This window comes from Meleagris gallopavo, chromosome 3, assembly GCF_905368555.1.
Source record: "Meleagris gallopavo chromosome 3, MGAL_WU_HG_1.1, whole genome shotgun sequence".
Classification (NCBI taxonomy): domain Eukaryota; kingdom Metazoa; phylum Chordata; class Aves; order Galliformes; family Phasianidae; genus Meleagris; species Meleagris gallopavo.
This window is the reverse complement of record NC_139406.1, coordinates 35,411,842-35,430,966: the sequence shown is the minus strand read 5'-3', so window position 1 is coordinate 35,430,966 and position 19,125 is coordinate 35,411,842.

Genomic DNA, 19,125 nt, shown 5'->3' with positions numbered 1-19,125 from the left:
GCCAATTAAAATTAATTTTATTAAACTTTGCTTCAGGAAGTAGAAGGTGATAATTTTAATCACAAACCCATAAACATAATTTGCACTCAAAATACCTGGAATTATTTGATTTTAGATGCCACCGATTTCTCACTTTTCAAATGCAGCTTTTGGATAAATCACCCCCAAATGCTCATGGACTACAATATATAGTCAATCTACTACAAGAAAAAAGTAGCAGCTTTAAATACTTTTTAGCTTGTACAGACACAACAGAATCCTTTGCAAGACAAGTGTGGGGAATGTGTGCATGAGTGAGGGTTTGGAGAACAATACCACATAAGACATAAATAGTAGAGGTTCTGAAGTATCCAGATAATGCTAACAAGATATCTATGGATACACAAGAACTTTAAAATACTTAAATAAGATCTTACATATGTTAGAAAAACAAGTATTTACAGAAGTCATTTACAACATGTAGTAATTAAAACTTCTTGTGATTGCTATAGGGGTAGCTTTCAGTGGGGATTTTGCTGCCTCTCTTTAGGCTCAAGGGGTCAGATACATAGCAATCCACTGAGGGCAAAAAATGTATGCATCTGGAAAATGATTTGTGTATATATATTACATTTATGGAAAGTTGCAAAGCTCTTCAAAAGAGGAAGACCACTTCTTTTCTGCTTTTCAAAACGGGAGAGCTAAATGGTCTCAATTGTTTGCATTACATTTGCAAATAATAACCTACACTGTTCTTGTTTTGTTGTTCCTTAAACTTCCCTCTTGCCATTACACCAATAGGCATCCACATTAAGATAGAAAAAGGAAGAAAATTAACAGTTAAAATTTCTAGTGAGAAGGAAAAAAGAGGAGGGATCACCAACACCAGACAAAAAAGAAAAAAAAAAAAGAAGTTGAAATAACGATGTCACAATCTTCTATAGATCTCAGTCATATTTTCCTCTTCTGGAAAAGAAATTTTCCAACCATTGTACACAGTAAATATGTACAGTTTGTACATACTTAGTCTGTTACAGACAGGGTCTGCAGATTGTTTTCCTTAAGTCATTATTTGTGATTCAAATTTCCTTCAGTCAGTCAATACTTAAAGCATAGAAAGAAGTGAGAAAAACATTTCATTAGAGCCTCATTATTTGACCAACTAATCAGAAAACAAGTAACTGCAGACAGATTTGGATGCTTACATTTTTCAGATTATATCTTCTTTATGATTTCTACCAAATATGTTTAAAATTTTGCCCTAAACATGCAAAAGAAGGATGTGGCAACCAATACTCCCCAAATAATTTTTCAGTGCTCTGTTGTTCTCTTTAGTCTAGGCATCAGTTTTAAGGGGTCAGTTATGATTTAAAATCCCACCCTTCCCCCTCAGTCTGAAAGGGATGCTTATATTGCCAAAAGTTAATATTTTTATACATTTTACTCATTAAAATTCACTTCCTTGCTTTCAAGTCAGAATTTATGGGATCTTTTGAAATTATTTCTCTTCCTCATGTGTGCTGTGATGTTGAAGACTGTTAACAGACTAACTGTGAGCAGAAAGAAAGATCATCTTTGTAGATAAAGGGTGAATTCTCTACTGCTGCCTGTGCTGGCATGTTTCCATCCAGCAGCTCTTTTGGCACTCACATTACTCTGCCTCTTTACACTACAGCTTGCCCTGCCACTTCACTGCCCTTTCTCTCATACCTCATGCATCCATTTTATCTTCTTGGAGTTTTCTGTATGTAATTTATTAATACTTTTAAATAAATAGCCACTAACTGAAGGAAGAAATGATTATTTGAAGTATGCATCCCAATCAAGTGTGTGAGTGAGTTTATTCACATGAACGCTTCCACAAAAATTAAAAGACTTGCACATTTGTACTCAGGGCTGTTCTACAGGCTGTTCAGTTGCTGAAATATCTTCAGCAGGCACAACTGAATGAACTAAAAAGATCTCAGACCTCCATTCCCTTCAACTCTCAGTTCTGTCCTGCTGCCTTGACAGTCAACCTTGCCCTTGTTCCCCAGCTGCTAAATCTCTTGAGTTTTGAAACCTACAAGCAGGCGAATTCCCTGTCTTTCTACTTGAGACTTGGTATTAACATTTCACTTCCAACAAGAGAAACACAACCTAATTTCTTTAACTGCATCTAATGCTAATCAGTTCCTTTAGGACTGTGTCTTGCACCTGCAGATGTCTCCCTGAGCCTTTTCTTATGGGAATGCTTTAGCTTTTTTAGAAAGATACTCATGACACAGCAGGCAGAAATTCTTTCATGCCATTTCTCTGTTCTTTCAGAAGCCTCTGGTTTTCCTTGTCAGCACCTCGTATGGTTGAGATACCTCAGCCTTCTTCACATTCATGCAGTATTTCTCCAGTGACTCTTTTCTTTGTTACTCTAAGGATGGTTGCTTTTCCAAGCAGGAATATAATCATGTTCAGCAGATGTGTGCAGAAACAGAAGCAAAGAAATTTCCTCTAGTGCTGTACCACATAGATGCTTAGTCTTGGTGCCTGTGCACTCCAGCAGATGCTGGGATCTTCTGTACAATACTGCTGGGTCATGATGAGAAGAGAAAGTGGCAGCACAGGGCTTCAGTTCATTGTAGTTCCAAATTAAGAGAGAGGAGGTGAGCAGGGAAGAAATGTTAAGTCCTACCATTACACATGGAATGTCATGGTACAAATGCGGTAAATAAGGTAGGAACTATCTACCGAGGACAACACACAACAGAAGAATAGTACTGTCCTTGGGCTGGCACCTCCCTGTTACCTCTCTTCAGTCCAGATAAGCCACATTTTGCCAGGGGAGGTTCAGGTTGGATATTAGAAAACATTTCTTTTCAGAAAGAGTGGTGAGGCAGTGGCACAGGCTACCCAGGGAGGTGGTGGAGTCATTGTCCCTGGAGGCATTCAAGAACTGTGCAAATGTCATCTTTTCCAATCTCAAGGATTCTGTGATTCTATTTCCATTTGGAAAGGAGCTGCTAGCTAATGCCTCATTGCTTAGAAAAGATGGGCAATAGTACAGAATATTCCTGCTTTTCTCCATTTTGCTGCATTTATCCTTTTCCTTTCAAATCAATAGGTGTTTCCTTTGCATGCCCTAGAGGCCAGGCAAATTGTTCACGTGCTATCTTTTGCCCAAGAATATAATCTGATGGCCACAGATTTTCTTATGCAAAGATAAAAACATACCACACATACTGGCTATTTCATTGGTAGTGCAGTGAGTTTAGCAGTTTCTTCACCACATGATAAATTTGGGAAAAAATGCAGCCATACAGGTCGCAAAATACAAGTCACAAACTTGGTGGATTTCTCACTTCTAAAGTTTTTAGTGTCAGTATCTGCAAAATTACATTTCAGTGCATGAGATCTGGGTTAATTGGGGCATTTTTACATACTGAGTGCACTCTTACAAAAAGCCTACAAGAAGACCCATTTTTTTTAAAGTCTTTCAGAGGCTGTAAAATAATAGTGAGAATGTTATTAATGCTGTGTGGGCCACATCGTCCTCTTTGTTCCTTTGGTCAAAGAACAAATTAAAGCTGCATTGTTGCTTTGGTGGATACCTAACTAGTTGAACCATATAATGAGTTAGTCATTACTGTATTTTTAGATCTCCGTTTCAGGTAGTCAGTCCTGAAACAATCTGCTCTGGCAAGACAATGCATGGCTAGGGAAGTCAGACTTCCAAAAATAGTAAGCATTCTGCATTTTAGTGGGAGAGCACATCGGACAGCTCTCATACTGTCATATCCTACATAATCCTATCTCTCTTGCTGCTCCAGATACCATCTTTATGACTTTTGTCAGCTCCAAAAATGGAACAAAAAATATGGACCAACTTCTGTGTAGGAGCAACTCATAACTGGCAACAGGTTGTTAATGCAGCCTTTATATTATCAATGCACAAAAGAATTTCTTATTAAGTCTTCTACAAAGCCTCTCTTCTTTCTCTCTTACCATTGCCTGTAAATAGAACTCTGTCTCACATATTGCCTCTGGATGACTGTTGTCCTCACATATTCACAACCAGCTCCTGGATAGTTAGATTATTCTGGAATAGGGTGTGACAAAAACGTCCTCCATAATGGTACCTCCGTTATTTGTGAAATCAATGGCATTTTTGGCTTTATTCAAATATTTTCCTGGAAAAATAGAATGTATTTTTTCCAGCTCTGCAAAGGAGTAATGTGTGATGTGTATCTTGCCATTCTGTCTGTGTGATCTCACTACAACATGAACAGCAATTTTCATGACTGCAGGCCTATTTTAAAATAAAATTTTAGGTAATTCCAATACTTGTTTTCTCCAGTCAGAATTCAATTTTTTTGTCTGCTAAAACAAGGAAGCGTGTATCCAAACAAAACATATAACTAGTCCTACTACTTTTCATAGGCATCTTTATATCAGTAAAAGTAGTATCTTGGTAACAGGAACTCCAGGGCCAAATTCTCTGCTAGCACTGTCCTGCAAGACCGTTGCCTTCAATTCAACTCCACTGATTTATAAGCCCTAACTGTGTAATGAAATTTAGCCAAGTGGAAAGTAGAATATAAAAGCATTATGATGCTGTCAGTTTTACAGTAGAAAGCCTTGTAGCTAACATTTGTTTGGAAAAATAACAAGCTCTGAAGATCTTGGCTACATTTCCTTAACAAGTTGTCTTATTAATGCCATTTCTCTGCATGGAGGACACCGTGTTAATCCTGGGAGCTTAAACAGAACAAGGATTATATTAAAATTTTCATGTGTCAAGATCTTTTCAATGAAAGGATGCTCTAATGACAAGACCAGTAGGAAAGTACGCAGTTCTCTCACAACACAGGTTCTCCACTGTATCTCTGTTCTTACAAAGCCCTATAATCAGTGTTACAAATGGGAACCTTGGCTAGGTATCCAAGAAGCAACTGCTACTTCAACCAGGTGACAGTTTCAGGTAAAGCTAGTTAGAAGTTCAGAAGAACTGACTGGAAAGATTTAGGGAGCTGAAGTCACTCTCTTTCTTTCTCCTTGTTCCATTCAGCTGGGGGTTTGTTTGTTGCGCTTGGCTCCATTTCTTGTTTGTTTCCTGTTGTGTAACTTTCGTCCAGCAAAGCTTCAGGCCAACTGAAGCTCTGCAGTGTCCACAGGAAGGTGAAAGAGCAGCGTACGGCAATGTTTGGGCTAAGTCGGAAGTGTGGTACAAAACAATCTTCCTGCGTGTGGCTCCCTGTGGGTTAGGTACAAATGTATACGGGCTGTTTTGTTCCTAAAACTGTTCAGCTCTCACACATTTGCCTACATCACAGGTGACTCCAATGTTTAATATAACTCTAATGTAAAGAGTAGCGTAGCTAGTTAAACAGATATGTGTACTCTCCAAAACAAAATCTGTTTATATTTATATTTAACAACAGGAGGTGTATCCTCTAGCAGTTATTCCAGTCTGCCTGGAAAGCGTATATGCTCTATTAAGGGAGGCTTACAAAGGCTTTGACGATTCCTATGGTAACCCAGTAGAAAGGCTGTTACCATGGGGACTAGCCAAGCCTATATAAACCTTCTGTCTTCATTAGAGTATCTCTGAGACTGAATGCTTTAACAGTTACTGTTCTGGAATAGTTAACAGCAATTTCTGTTTTCAGGAAAGCATGTTTTATTTCTTTCTGGTGGAAGTCCAGTTAGTCTGTCCGCTCTCAATAATACCCACCAGCCCGAATACCTGTTAAGTACCTATATATGGTGAACATACATACATGAGAGTACATGATTGTATACACTTTAAAAAGCATTTTGATATTACCATCCCCACAACCATATGATATGTACATTATGCATTTGAAATTGCAGTTAGTTTAAGCATAAAGACACAATAGGTCACACTTTTTAATTTAAATTAAGGAACTTCCATGCACAAAGTGTCCTCTATCTATGTGTATGTGCCGCTGGTAATCTGTAAAGGTAAATTTCAGTTCATATTCTCCTTCTCAGTTACCCATAACTCCTTCTAAAACACTCCATGCACAGAGAGAAAAGAAATTTTTTGAACTGAAATGTTTCATGCTTGTTCTCAGCAAAATTTGCTTTTTCTCTTCTACTCTCTCCTTTTCTCACCCCCTCTTCTCAATTCAACAGATTTTTGAATTATTCAAGTGAAAATAAAAGCTTTTTTTTTCCCCATATGTTCTACACCAAATATTTTACACACTCACAACTCAAAAATAACTGAAGAAATTTCAAACTTAAATCTCAGCAATTTGAGTCATCATTAATTTTCCCACCTTTTTCTTATATACTAATGAATCTAATTTCTCCTTTTTATGCCTTTTTCCTTTCATATATTTGTCAGAGCCTTTCTTAGTACTCTCCCTCCTTATCTTTGTGATGTTATTCTGCACATAAAGATGTGCTGTCTAAACTACAGATCTCAGAGTAAATAAATCAAAGAAACAAATAAATGAAAACTGAAGTCCTTGAAGACTTCAAACATGCTCCCACTTGCCTTTGTTTCCAGTTACCTACCCATATGTGGCAACACAATGAGAGTTCTTTACTTCAACCTTAGAATTAAATGGAAATTGATTAAAATGGTTTCTCTACCTTAAAAAAATAATAATAAAATAAAATTGTACAGCTGCATTTTGCAGCTACAATATCACAATATCTTAGACCTTTCCTAAAATGCAAGGAAAATCATGATACCCCTCCATTTTGTATGGATGGCAATAAAGTCACCGACTGGACATCTGTATCTTTGCTCACTTCATAAGTTCTTGCGATGAAGCACCTTCCAGTCAAGAGACACTGAGAAATCTCAAGGCTTTCATGTACCTATGAACCCAAATCTTAGTCAGCCTATATTCAGTGATGCAAACTTAGTTCTTCTAATAAGATATTGCTTGGACTAATCTGTTGTTTTTGCTACATATGCGGACAAGGCACTAAGAAGCATAGTTTAGTGACGGAACTTTGTAGGACAGGCTGGACTTGATGATTTTGAAGGTCTTTTCCAACTTAGATGATTCTGTGATTCTACTCTATGTGTATCAAAAAGTACCACCACACTTCATACCTCTGTTTTCTCTAGAGATGCTTTGATCTCCCATTTATGTGCAGTATAAGATAGAAAAAGAAAGTAAAATTAGTTCTTTTAATTCTTATGTTTGTATCTCTTTTCCATTTACTAGCGTGCTCAAAACAGCATCACATATGCCTGGAAGACATACATCTTGGCAATTGACGCTCTTTGCTTTTTCCAATATGAATTCAGAAAAAATGACCAAAGACAGTATCTGCTTTGGTGCGTGCACTTCCAAGTAGCACTTGTCTCAAAATTATATGATCTAAAGGTACTATCTAGCATGTTATAGTCTGCTGCAACCAGAAAAAAAAAAGAGAGAACAATATGTAGTATAGGCAGTAACGTCAGTGTATGCCTCAGTTCTTGTGAAGATTCAAGTTTTCAGGCCAGACTTGTTTTCAGAACTGCAATATGATTAAAATCCAGTATAGTGTGAGCTCCCTACTCAATTGAATCACTTCAGGCATACAGACAAATGATCCATTAGGTTTGTATTCCTTCCCTTACATTTACATTCTATTACAATTGCTCACACACTCACAGCTACTGCATATGCCAACTAGACGTACAAGTGCTTATACAGTTTGAAAATCTGGGTTTTAACATGTTGTGAAATATGGTAAAATAGTGGCTTGCAGTGCACAGCTGTGCAAGCAGTCTCTGTACTGCATTGAGCTGTTATCTATCCATATCGTCCTGGCATCATGGTCTACAACTTCACAAGCACTCTCAGTAAAATCCAATAGCATCCAAAAGGTGCTGTAACAGAAATCCTGTGAAACTGAACAATTAAAACAATTCTTTTGAGGATGACCTCTCCTAAGAAGATCTCATGTTTTACAGAGCTCTTAAAATACCAGTGTTTGCATGTTGATAAAAAATGTCCATATTGGATAACAACTATGAAAAGGATTCTGGAAAGTGAAATGAGGTGGCACTACTTCCTGCATTCTCATTTTGTTTGCTGAAACTACATATGCTTAGTTTGAAGTGTATTTTTATCTCTTCTGCTCATCTTTTCTACTTAGTTTTCTTTTGGGCATTGAAATAATGATTGCTAACTCAAATGGTCACATTTTGACATTGACACCACTACCAGCACCCCTGTAAGCAGAGCCCAGTGAATGCCCTTGAAGCAGCCACGTACATGCCAGCTGAACAGAATAAGGTCATTTCTCACCCTTGCATCTCTATCACAGCAAGTAATTGCTCAAAGGAACAAAGCTCATTTGATGTTCTTGCAGTCAAGAAATCATTGCCAATTATTGCAGCTGTGAATGATCCATGACCAGATTGGAGAAGGATCCTTAAGCCAGCCTCATGGCCACACACCAGATGCAGATATAGATGTTATGTATGTAGACTTGTAGATGTTTTGATACAAATGGCCTAACAGTGTTGTAGAGGAAAGATTGGGCGCTGAGTGATATGTTCGTTCCTTCTGCATGGTGAGACTTACAGTTTGAGATGATTCAGTTAGGGCGTATGACAGCAGAGAGTTTTTAATCTCGTTAAAGAAAGCAGTCTTCCTTCCTATTGGATACCTAGTGGCAGTCTCCAGAGAGATGACTTCTTCCCAGTACTGCACAGAATCCCACTGCTTGCTGTGCTGGAAGGAATGTGTCAGAACTAATCTTACAATAACAACTTGAACTGCTGAAACAAATCTTGGTACTGACGTAAGCTGAATTGTTTAATTAATGTTTACGAAAGGTGAAGTAATATCTTTCCTTAAGAAAAATGTGAATTTGTTGTTATTTTCACATATGAAGTTTTCAACCAAACTAACATTACTTGGAAAGGGGAACAGTTATCTACAATTTAATAAGGCAGATAAGGGGTTTGGAGAGGATAGGTTATCCAGAAGATACATAGCTTTGTCTTCATTATAGGTATTTCGTATGTAGCTTCTCATTAAAAGCAATTTGTTGTTGAAAGAAAAAAGCTTATTATTATGAGCACATTCTGAAAAATCAGTGACCTCCACCATATCTTTAAAATGTAACACTCCATCAGTAATGGAACTAAAGTTAACTGAAGTAACATTAACCACATTGGCAGAAGGGATATCGCTGGCTGAAGGGGCATCAGTATTTAATATCTCCTTAACTAAAAAATAAGCACTTCTATGATTCATAGACCACTACGCAAAATGCAAACTTTGTTTTCATAGTCAACAGAAACTAACAAATATATATCCAACTAGTCTTTCCTGAATTTCTTTAAGTTTAAATTGGTAAGTAACGCTAAATTCTTGTAGGTGAATCATAACATATATGCACAGATGCAGCATATTCTTCCATCTTCAAAGAAAAGTCCATTAAAAATGTTATCAAAGGACCCCTAGGGATATTTTCAGGTGTTTTTCTACTGTGTTAGCATTAGCTCATGATAAACTGTGCTCATATCTTCAAGAATGCTTAATTTCCCACAGTCGGGTGGCCTTCTGCCATTGAAAATCCCATGGGAAGTAGTTTGAGTAAAGGGATACTCAGCAACATTCCTCTTATGCTGTATTTTCAAAGCTGATTTGCGTACATCTCTAGGGAATCACCAGGGACATAAGGGTACACACAAGGGTGGGAAAATGTTTGAACATGAGTACTTAGCACCGTGATGTTCTCTATAGCTTTTTCATGAGTCTACATTGGGAATGAAGCAGATAGTTCTCGAGTGCTGGACTTTCTCTTCCTCAATGCTCCGTTCCCACACACCTGTTTGCATACAACAAAGTAGTACTGGGCCCCTCACAGAAGAAAGTCTAATATTATCAAGGCAACTACCTTCTTTCTGTGCCTCCCTTTCTAGTTTCAAGCAGAAAGGGGAAATTTGTATGCCGGATACTTCCCTCGTGTCTCAGCTAGCTGCATCAGTCAGTTTTTCCATTCAAACTCAGCACAATTTGTAAAATCTCTCTAATAATTATCTTTCTTTCCTAGAATCATCACTCACCACACATGAGGTTCAATTAATGTTGAATTTTGTCTCTGGGAAAAGCCGAAACTCTCTAGAAGACTGTCCTTGCTGTGATGTGTCCACAAAAACAATACACACACAACATTACCTTGAGCCTCTCCTCTCCTAACTACATATCACAGTGGAAGGATCACGTTATTTTCTTCTAAAAGCCTCTCCTCAACACTCCTGAAAGTATTTTTTTTATTTTTTTTTTAAACACATTACTCTGTTTCTCAATGAGTTAACCAAAATGAGTCTCCAAAAGTTACTATCCCTCTTCATCTTCCCTCGGTGGTCTGGGAAACACAACACCATCACAACCCATCTATTCTCCATCTTTTAACCAAAATCTCACATACTGCCTCATCCTTACATCCACTCAGTCTACCTCAGATATTTATTCTATGCATGGTGGTCCCTAGCCTATTCAGCCAGTCAAGTACTGCCCATTTTCATTTCTGTCAATGACTTCAAAACATCTCATTGTCATGCAGAAAAATCAGTTTTAGACGTAACAGAAAGGCAGAATCTTCATGCATGAAATCACCAGAATTGAACATGTTTTGTTATCTGGACACTTCTCTATCTTTTACCTGCACACGAAGGGATTTTCAAAAGTGGAAAATGGAGCTAAGAAGAGAACACCACAGGACCTCTGTCGCTGAAGAATGCCATTCATTGCCAGACTGATACCAAGGGCAATTAGGCCAGAACTGAACACATCCCATCTGTTTTTTCATCTTCTAAAGGGAAGCCAGTGTTTAAGATGGATACAGAGAGGAAAAAACCTAGTTCTCACAGATCACTGAACAGAAACTAGAGTGCTGCAGCATTAGTAGGCCTAGAAACAAAGCAATCTGTTACATGTATTCTACCATGCACTGCTTCTTCAGGCTTTCTCCCATCACTGTTGCACAGGGGGTGAAAAACCTAACGCAACACTGAAATCGTAGTCATTTTCTGGCATCTTAGAACTTTAGCTGCAGTGTCCTAACCAATCCTAGACGATGCAGATCAGTAGGGGAGGTAAGGCAATAGGCCTGACCCCTCAAGCTGTGGGACTATGAACATGCACTTGTGTGACACTTGTACCTGTGTGACAAGCTTCACATCAAGACTCAGAGCATTCAGAGCCTCTCAAAGTCTTCCTGGGTCAGTACAGCTTTATGCCACCCCCAAACAGGCGTTGGTTGTCAGGCACAATCTGGCCTGGACTGTTTTTTATTGTATAAAGTTGCTATGGTATCACCAATTAAAAATTCTAAAAAATAATCTGCATCTGTACAGTATGCTAAAATAACCTACCAAATGACACGTCCTTTCGTAGAAAGCAGTTCTACTAATTGCTGAGGGGCAGATTCCTCCACCCTTCCTCTCACTGAACAGTGCCTTCAAGCTGCAAATACTCCCACTGCTTTCAGCATTTGCCAAGCTAAAGTTTTGCACAGAAATCATGAGTCAGACTCCAAAAATCAGGAGACAGGCTTAAAAAATCATGAGATTTAACTATGGCAACTGAAGTGCGTTGACCTGAAGAATTAATCTGGCAAAGCAGGAATTCAGTAAGAGACAACCTCACAACTAAGAAACAGGTGGTCAGCATTTTCAGCAGAAAGTGATCCCAAGCATGTCCAAAAATATATAATCTAATAGTCCACATACAGGATAGGGCGATGGAAAATTGTCTCAAACTAAAAGAGTGGAAATTTAGACTGGATGTAAGAAAAATGTTTATTTCAATAAGTGTAGTGAAGCACTGGCAGAGGTTGCACAGAGAGGTAGTGGATGTCCCATCTCTGGAGACATTCTGTGTCCAGGCCTGGGGCCCCTAACACAAGAAGAACATGGAGCTCTTAGAATGGATCCAGAGGAGGGCCCACTGAGATGACCAGAGGGCTGGAGCACCTCTCTATGAAGAAAGGTTGAGGGAACTAGGATTGTTAAATTGGAGAAGAGAAGGCTCCGGGGAGACCTCACTGTTGCCTTCTAGTACTCGAAGGGAGCGTATAAACAGGAGGAGGAACAGCTGTTTACAAGGGTGGATCATGATAGGACAAGGAGGATGGGTTTTAAGACAGCAGAGGCTTAGGTTAGATATTAGAAGGAAGTTTTTCACACACAGGGTGGTGACACACTGGAACAGGTTGCCCAAGGATGCCCCATCCCTGGAGGCATTCAAGGCCAGGCTGGATGTGACTCTGGGCAGCCTGATCTAGAGATTGGCGTCCCTCCTCGTAGCAAGGAGGTTGAAACTAGATGATCATTGTGGTCCTTTTCAACCCAGGCCATTCTATGATTCTACGACACTCAAGGTCAGGCTAGACAAGGCTCTGAGCAACCTGATGTAGCTGTAGGTGTCCCTCTTCATTGCAGGGGAGTTGAACTAGGTGACCTTTAATGGTGCCTTCCAACTGAAATGATTCTATGATTGGTAGGCCTGTTCTTGATTCCTCAGGGCCTTTGTCGGCTGTCCCTGATCCTGACCCTCCTGTGCTAACATTAGACCTGACTTGTTGCCTTGCTTTTGCCCAGTGATTACTAAACTGTTAATAGAACCTGCCATAGTTGTCAAGGTGCCCTGCTTTGGACTACTCCTCTTCCATTAAGTCACTGCTCATCCTCAGGGAGCCCTGTGTGCTTGCTCCATTCACCTTCTAGGTGCCATATCCTCTTCCCCTGAGGAGCAGCCCAGCTCTCACCATACTCTGAGGGCAGCTTTGCAAGAGTTTGCATGTTTGACTCCACCTTGGCCCAGCTCCATGCTGCCACAGAGAGTAGAACTCAGCACTGCCCCCCCACTCCATGTGAGGAGCTGCAGTTGTCATGAGGCCTTCCCTCAGCTCCTCTGTTCTGGGCTGAGCCAACATAGGGACCTCAGCCACACCTTATACATATTCCGAGCAGTTAAATCAGAGGATTGATTTAGACTTGGTCAGACTGATGCAACAAGAACCTGCCTTCTTTTTTCCTCTCACTGTCACAAGCCTTTACATTCCCATATGTACTGCTAGTAATCTTTTACACCTTTCACCAGAACAGTGAGCTAGAAGATTGCAATGCACAGAAAAGGACCTCAGCACTTCCCTTCTTTAGTTCAAAGCTTTCAAGTTCACCTTCTTCACAGAGAAAAAAACCTGAAAGTTTTGCAGCATCAGTTTCTCTATGACAGACAACTTCAGAAAGTTACCAACGCTCATTTGTCTCATGAAGTTTAGCTGCAAAATCCAGGAAGAAGTCTTATCAAGCAAGTTTTACAAGAAATATTTGTATCTATTCAGGTTACAAGCTTCCTACCTATAAATTCTGCATATTAAATTCATACTTTATTTTACACAAGTTTATTAGATTTTAGTCACAAACACAATCACAGAATGGGTTGGAAGGGACCTCCCAAGCCCCACCCTGTACCATGGCAGGGCTGTCCCCCACCAGCTCAGCTGCCCAGGGCCTCATCCAACCTGGCCTTGGGCACCTTCAGGGATGGGGCAACACAGCTTCTCTGAGCAACAACATGGTAATAGTAGAATTTACATAAGAGAGTAAACAAATCTAAATAAGTACCTTTACTGTAGCAAGAAAAAAAAAATGGTGATTTGTAATGCCATTACATCAAAAAGGTGTTCCTATGGATGATGACAAAAAAATCCTGTAATTTTCAAAAAGAAAATATTAGTGGGTTGTGGTTTTTATAACAGTTATTGAGAAGAACTAAGTGAATAACTGTCTGGGTGCTGCAAGTGGGAACATGTCTAGATGCTATAAATTTAGAGATGAATAATCTTTCTTTATAAAAAGCATAAGAAAAGTACAGAAAAGATGCTCCATCTTAAGAAAAGTCCATATAAGCAGAATTAGCTTCCCTATGAGGAAATAATTACTGCAAGCTGCAAAAATAGAAATAAAATCTCTGACGAATGGCTGGTGTATGAATTCCTGTAGCAGTTTATTTATGCAGACAATATAGTGTCTGGGATGAAACAGCTCTGTTGGCAGAATGAGCATGAGCCACTGTATGTGGGCTCTCAAAGCACTGCATGGGAGTGTTTACTTCAGCTCTCCTGGAACCATACAGAAGTGACGTTATCATGCTAGAGCCTGAAATAGGCACTGAAATCGCCAGCACCAGAGAGAGAGCTGAGCATGTTGCTGAGATCTTCGTCATCAGAAAAAAATAAATAAACTAACAGGAAAAAGTGTTTGAAACCTCCACCCAAGCAGATCTCACTGAATTCAGAGAGACACTGTTGGACTCACTCATTCACACTTTGCCACTGTTATTTGCCTGTAGAGTTTACTGTAGGATGGGACAAACCACATGTATTTGCCCTTTCATGTCTCTGTGTTTGTATTGCTTTATTCTTCAAAACAAGAGATCAGATTGTGACAGATATTGTCAAAATCCCCAGCGAGAACAAAATACTGGTGGTCCTCTCTGCCTGCAGTTTAAAAACAAATAAGCAAACAAAACAACCAGATTGTATACAAATGTTGTAAATAGCTTATTTTTCTAATCTGAAGGATCAGCCTAGAACAAAAATACATTGATTAAATATAACCAGTTTCAGACCTGGAAAACTTGCTGATCTACTCTGTTAAAAGATACCCCAGCAGACCTTCTGATAACTCTTTTGCTGACCAGCCACAAAAAGAAAAAGAGGAGAAAAATGCATGCACACAAGAACTGGAAAAGCTGAGGCATATCATGAGCAAGAGAGTAGCCAAGCACACTTGGCTTCCTATGCATCACTCACCCACAGCACTATTGCCCAGGTGGGTGAAGATCATGTACCCTGACCAGTTTGGTGTTACATTGTCCCAACAAGCTCACTCAGCACTCTGTTGGCACTGTACCCAAAGCCTTGTGGAGTGGCTCACAGTCTGCATTGCTCAAGACCAGCCTTGGAAGATGGTGTGGGTATTACTGTAGGAAGATTCCTCCACAGCTAATAGGCAAGGGCAAGTCAAACCATGTAAGTTCTCTGAATTTGTGTTTCATTCCCTTTCACTGAACACATTTGGAGTCTTGCCATTGACTGAATAACAAAAGGATTGGCCTATGGGACTTCGGGCCTTTTTTTTTTTTTTTTTTTACTTTTCATTTTATTTACTTTATTTTTTTTAATTACTCATAATCTCACCAAAAGCTATGAAACATTATCAGTTCTGTATTTCAAATTTTGTTCTCTCTTTTCTTCTGAGATTCCATCGCACTTTTTTTTGTGAAATATTCAGAGCAATTGCTACAAGATCTGTTGTGACCCTACCAAAAATATTTAGGAGGGAAAAAAGTGTCATGTCGTGTATCATGGACAACTTCTTCCAATATCTAAAAAAGCCAATAAATGTAACCCTACAAAAGCTATTAATTTATCTCAAAAACTAATGGTTAGTTTAAAAGTATTCTAAGGGGCAGGTGGTTTAAGCAGATGCAATTGAGAAGAGCAAATGGCACCGCTCATGTAATCATTACTATGAGAGAATCACTAGGACAGACAGTACAGTGGGAAACAAAAACTCATTCTTGTTATGGGGGAAGATATGAAAGAAGGCATGCAAATAAACATCCTGATGCAGAAATATGTTGTCAGCATCCACATTCTACCAGGTAAAAAAAAAAAGTATATCTGTGGAGCTTTCTGCTTTTTCTAGGGGAAAAAAAAAAAAAAAAAAGAAACAACAGCAGGGGTAGAAATGCATCATGCTCAGTGGTAGTTTTCCTGTTTTAGCTCAAAATTCTAATATTGTATCTCCGAGTTCTCTGAGCACTGGTTTCGCATCATATGAATCCTTGGTTTCGTAAGTATGTGCAAGGAATACTATGAGAGAGGCTGACCTGACTCTGTAGTCCAGTTCAGAAGTGGAGGGAATCTTTCCTGAGTGAAAAATAAAAAATGAACCAACAGGAATTATCTTCACCTTTAATTTTTGCAGCCTTACAAAAACATGAAATCATGTTAGAGAACTTTTATTCTATGGCAGGAAAATCTAAGTTACTCTGTTCTCGTTATTTTTTTTCTGTATTTGTAAGCAATGTCTTGACTAGTAAAGGAAGAAATTCTGTGAGGCCAAATGCTATGTATGTGCAGAAACAAATCTCAGTAACTGCAGAAAAAAAAACATTTTTCCACCACTTAGATATCTAAAACAAAACTATTTTTCAGACAAAGGTCTTTATAATATCCATGGGAGCAGCAAAAGCAATGGCAGCTGATTGCACTAGCTAAAGCAGAATCGATGAAAGGGTATCAGCAGTGATTGTTAAATGGTAACTCACAATACATTAGACACAACTGCAGTATAAACCCTTTGTGAAGGAAAGAGAGAAATCACTTCTGAATGCATCCTTGACATATTGTACCACAAAACAAATGTACCTATTCTCTGATTCTCATGCACAGACATCAAATTATGTGCATATAAATAGACATTTTAAAGATACTGGGCACATTTCAGTGTATGATGTAAAGATTCTTTTCAGGCACTTAACCATCATTTCTATTTCTCCAAGTATACCTGCTGAATATTATCACTACTAAAATTTCTGACGGAGTTTTTAAGAATTCCAAAGCTTATATATTCACGTAGTATGGGATTTTAAATATACCCATTTCAAAGACTTTTAATTCTGCATTTATTATCTAAATATATTTAGTCACTATGCTTAGAGAAATATATATTTCTAGTGTTAGTTTAAATTGATATCAATGACTCAACTTCAGCTGAATCCTTGATGCTGAATTTCCTCTGTGTCTTTCATGACATAACAGATGCACCAACTCAATTTCTTTGAGTATTTTTAACAATTTTACTAACAGAAAAAGTACTATCACAATGTGCACACAAAACGCTGTATCTATCCTAAACTATAGCTTTTCACAACTTGAATATTTTGTTCTTTAGGGCATCCCTGGATAAAATATATTAGTCTTAATATCAAGACCTCTAGGCTGGAAGGCCTGAGTAGATCTTTTTATTTTATGCTCACCACAACAACCTAATTCATTTCCAGTAAGCTGATACCTAGCTAGTTTTACATTTTTTTGAGGCTATTGTTACCGTGCATATCAGTCATTCATCCTAACTATACAGAGGACTTTTTGTAGACTGTAGTTAAGACAAGAGACCTACTATAGTCAGACGAGGTTTTTTAAATAGTATTTTATGCTCTTGCACTGAAAGAAAATTACCACAAAGTTTTCTATATAATTCTCATTTACCTGTGTATAATACATTTAACTTATTAATTATCTACATTTCTGAGACAATCAGAACTTACCCATGAAAGGTCCAGAGAAACCTGAAAGCCCATCCTGCTTTGGGCAAGATGACATACAGAGATCTATTCCACTCTAAGTTCTAAGAATTTACATTATTAAATGCAATTAAAAGTAATTCTTGGTTCACTGTAGTATTGATACACTGACTAAAATGGCTTTTAATCATTTTTATATGATAAAAACCAGTAGGCTTCTTGCTCAAAGCTATCATATCACTGGTGTGGGTCCTCAAAGGCTTTGTTCACCTTCGAGGCATCAACCAAAAAGGTTTTCCTAGTCTGTGTGAACTAAAGCATCTTTCATCTTTCTCAACTTTCTAAAAAAAAAAAAAAATAGGATTTTCTGAAAGTTGACTCCTTCCTTCCTCTCCCTATGTGTCAGGTATGGCCATATTACAATACTAATTCAATTTGAATGTATTCCCATCTCCATAAAACTGTTCTAAGCTGATAATAGAGAGGATATTGTAAAGAACACCGATAATTTATTATCACATTTAACAGATAAACATGAAATGAGCCAATAATAAAACCCAGAAATATAATAGATGAGGAAAGCAAACAAGAAAACATTATGTTCTTCACTATACAATATCTAAGTGTTTTCAATAAGGAAACCAGATGTGCTACAGTCTACAGTTTGAATGGAAGGTGCGTGCCTTCAGTTAGAGAAAATTGCAGAATGGCTTCACGTTTCCCATAATGCTTCCATCTTCCTACACATCACATCCCCTTTGTTGTTCTTAACCTCAGTTACAGATAGTCTTCATCCCTGATCTGACCTCAAACAAGCACAGTCTTGGTGGCATTGTGTGTTAGACTGCAGCAGATGAAAAGAAGTTAGTCTTTTGTGGATATCAATGGTTCTTATTCTCCTGCTGGAGTACAATTTCATTTGAGAGGTGGGCGTAGGCATTTGACACAACCAGTGAGAGAAACTACTGAGGTGAGTCTTAACTAGCAAGAGATATAATGACAAAGTTAAGCTTTCACAGAAAACCTCTTTGGAAGCCCATCTGGAGAGCATTTCAACTGCTTTAGTGTATAATCAATGAATATACGGATGGCATAATTAAGAAATATTCAAGGAAGTTAGGCTAAACAGGTCATCACACTAAAGAAGAATGGATAGAAAGCTTACTCTTGTCCTGGGCTCACTGAGAAGACTCCAAGAGGAGCAATCTCCAAAAGAGATCCTTCCCCCCTGGCAATCAGCTCTTAAATGGGGTTTAGAGAGGTGGAGCCAGGCTGAATTGCCTTCACCTGTGCTCCTGTGGCTGACTCACTGCTTGCCTCAGGTGTTCAATCAGAAGTTCAGGCCGTGATTCAGCAGTTCCCATACATTTAGGGAATTTCGAGATAGTATAGAAGATCCCATGGAATAAGAACACCAGCATGCCCTTTCCTAACAAAAGAACACCCAAAGGGAATAGCTAACACTGCTCCCACTGCCTGTCCCAACTCAGAACAGATTTTGCACGGACAAAGACTATGTTTTCAGTGATCTGTCTCTGACATGAGGGGTTTGAAACCAGCAGTACTGCTAAAATGGCACATATTGTCCTACTTGTGGCAGACCCTGGGTAAGCACCAAGTCTCTAGCAGGGACTGGCAGAGATCAAATGCCTCATAGTGCTACAAAAGCACCGTGATGACATGTTCAAAAAATGTGGAAATTGGAGAAACATGGAAGTCTCTAAGACTAAAGAGGACTTATTAAGGGACAGGCTTCTACACTTTGGAAAAAGCTCCAGATTACTTTAAAATTAACTAGGAAACTTAAAAAAAAAAAAAAAAAAAAAAAAAAAAACCTCTCTACAAGAATTCACAATAT